The following is a 3,229-nucleotide window of genomic DNA, read 5'->3' on the forward strand; positions in this document are numbered from 1 at the left end:
ACTTCGCCATTAAGTTCTTGTGACCTGTTAAATAACTCGTTTTTTTCCAAGGCCTGAGTTGGAGCTATCAGCTCCTCCGAGCTTTGTCGGTATCCAAGATGGAGATCACCGGTGCTGGGGGGGGAGGGGTGCCCTTCCCTCCTCTGCTCCCTGAGAAGGAGTGAGGACGTCGGGCTTCTACTCACGCCGAGTCTTGGATCCTGGGTCGTCTCTGGTCTGCAAACTGCAGGATGAAGATGTCCGCTGCTTGTCGGTTCTTGCTGGTGTTGAGTAGAATCCTCTCACCCGCTGCGTCTGGCTCCTTCGTCCCGGACTCTCTGTGTGAGCACTCAGGTATGGCCGCGGCTGCAGTCGCCGCTGCAACCCTGCCACCGGCGCAGCGGCTGCTGGCAGGTGCTCAGATGTGTCTCCTTGTCTTGGCTTCCCCTCTCTTGTCTAACTCTCTGTCCTGTGATGGCACACTTCCTGTGATTCTCTGACTTAGGACTGTTCACTGGAACTCTAAAACTGCTTTCTATGCGAGAGCTTGTTCAGATTCCAGCTTCTCCTCCGCCATCTTCCCAGAACTCTCATAACTGTTTTTCATTTCTTGCATCTGAAGAATGAAAAATATGGAATACTTCACAAATTTTCATATCATCCTTGTGCAAAAGCCATGTTAATCTCTGTATTGTAATTCAGGTAGACATGCTGCTGAAGCATGTAGTATCTTCTAAATTTACATAGTTAATGATGCAAACTTAAGATAGGCATATATCCTTGGTTGCCTATTTGCAACCAGGAAACATATTGTTCCCAAATTTGCTATTCATCTTATTTCTGCAAAATTCTGTGTATGGTGGAAAAAACTTATATTGTTTGTTCAATTGCTCACATTTGCAATTTTTTGTCAATAACTATTTTAAGTATTTTTCATTTGAAATTTGATCATACTTTGAAGCCTTCATAGCTAGGTCCAAAGGTGATGGATTTTCAAGTACTTATTTTTTAACTGATTTAGCTTTGTGGAGCTAATGGATTCAAAGTAAGCCTTGCTTAAGAGCTACTTCTAAACTTCTGCAGCTTAAAATTTCCCAAATGAGGTCTTACTGGCACAAATGTCTGCCTGACCCTTTACCCTTGCTCCATGTAAGAACAGACCTACCAGAATATCTTACCCTGACAGCATAGATTGTCTTATTGGAGCAAAACTAATCTTAGTTACAAAGGATCATAAAATGATGAACAGTTCAGACAGAACTGTTCAGACTAAGCCAGGCGCTGATGGCTCATGCCTGTAATCCTATCTACTCAGGAGGCTCCAGGAGAAGTCCATATGTTTCTCCTTGTTATTAGGCCTTAAATTGGTAATGTTTTAATCACAGTGTTTCCTCTTGCCTCTAGGCTATACATCTCCGAATGGTAAAGCTTTAAGTTTAATTCTACCAAACACTGAGGTAGAGGTAATGGAATAATATTTTAAAACAGTTGCCTTTGTTACCTTAACCACAAGAGAACAATGCAAAACATTTTCTTATATTATATATACTTATATATTTTATATTTATGTGCTGATTTTATATTTCACACAGTGAATCTTACTGGAATTAATTTATAATTTGACAAATTAATTGATATTTATTACAATAAATAGATTGGAATATAAATAATCAGGATTAGAATATATATTAGAATATAAAAAGTATCAATGCAATGTTTTCAGTATAAACTTGTGATACCTTCTAATTGTTCTTGGTTTCTGAGTTCACATGGTAAAAAAAACAATGTTGTTTTCTTTATTCTATAAGGGATTTTACTCTGCTGCTCTGTTTATTGTTTTAACTCGCTGGTCCCAAACTGTTTTTCTCCATATTTCTGAAGCATTGCTACTGATTATACTCAAATTTTGCTGATATGATGTCTAAAAGGTATTATTCTTCCACAGGATCCATGGGTCCTAGGATCCCATGTCCCAGTTACCTGCATCATCAAATAACTAGGGCAAGAGATCTCACCGAGGCCCATGCAACATACCAACAGAAAGTAATTGAAGACCCATCTTAATTTCTCATTTCCTATATTTCAGGGGCCCAATTCCTTAAAATGCAGGAATTAGCAGTAAGCACTTGGGAAATGCAAGGCAACTTAAAATGCAATATGAAATCACAAAATGTGAAAGTACAGTAATTCAAACTTTCTATTTTCAGATGACCATCCCATAGGAGTGAACAAGACCACAAGTGTCACAAAATGATTTGTAATACCCCTCTTCTAATGATTAATGAATGATTTCAGTCCAGCATCATCAGGCCAAAAAATAGTTCCTGGAAAGATAGATCCATAATTGATCTACCAATGCTAGGAATATTTGTCATACAGTTCAAATATAATTCAGGAAAAACATTGATTGAGAAGAACCTTATTGCTTCAAAACACTAGTACTTCAGTCAAACTTGGTTCTGTAGTGTAAAAAGGTTGTCATTCTCAAACCAATGATAACCTACATTTAATCTCCTGAAAGTATATTCCTTTTCAAATAAACTTTTAAAAACACATTTGCCAAAATAACACTTTACAAGTAGATGATATTTAGTGACATTACTAGTTTTTCAAGTGTAGGGAGCAAGTTAAAATAGAGTTGATTTATTTACCCAGCACTAATGCCAAACAGGTTCAACCATTCATTAAAGTGAAGAAATAGGACCCCTCACCATTTGTGTTTTTCAGTAGGTGCTTTCGAAAATTTGTTAAATAGATCAGCCTCACATATTTCAAACCAAAACATTAGCTAATAAAGTAAATTTCATCACATAAAAATACTTTTTAAAAAGTCATGAATAGTTGCCCTATCATATGGTGTTTTATGTTTTCCCTATCTGTCTAACATAGTAAGAAATATGACTTTAAGTCTTGAATATGGGTACTCATCAGAGATTTGACAAACATAAAATCTGTCTTCTTTCTCTATCATATTCCTCTACAGTAGTAAATTTTAGTTTTCTTCTTTTTCCAAAACTCATAGGTATTAGAAAATATTATCCCATTTAAAATAAAATAATCACAAACCACTTTACAAAGCCATAGGAATACATTCTCAGCCATTTTTAAACTTTCTTGTTGACTACAGATTAATCTTCCAAATGGAGGGGAATAAAATCAGGTCTAGGTGCTTCATGTCTCCAGGCTTGCAAATTGTTACTTCAGATGAATGAATTATGGAAATATAAGCTGACATCAGTTTAAGTATATG

At 36.6% G+C, this 3,229-nt stretch overlaps 1 pseudogene; it reads right to left on the reverse strand.

The window, feature by feature from the left end:
* Positions 1 to 605: 605 nt before the first annotated feature.
* On the reverse strand, positions 606 to 702 carry LOC122124752 (annotated as a pseudogene).
* Positions 703 to 3,229: the final 2,527 nt, after the last annotated feature.

The sequence above is a fragment of the Dipodomys spectabilis genome, unplaced genomic scaffold (assembly GCF_019054845.1).
Source record: "Dipodomys spectabilis isolate Male_0828 unplaced genomic scaffold, ASM1905484v1 ptg000242l, whole genome shotgun sequence".
Taxonomy (NCBI): Eukaryota; Metazoa; Chordata; class Mammalia; order Rodentia; family Heteromyidae; genus Dipodomys; species Dipodomys spectabilis.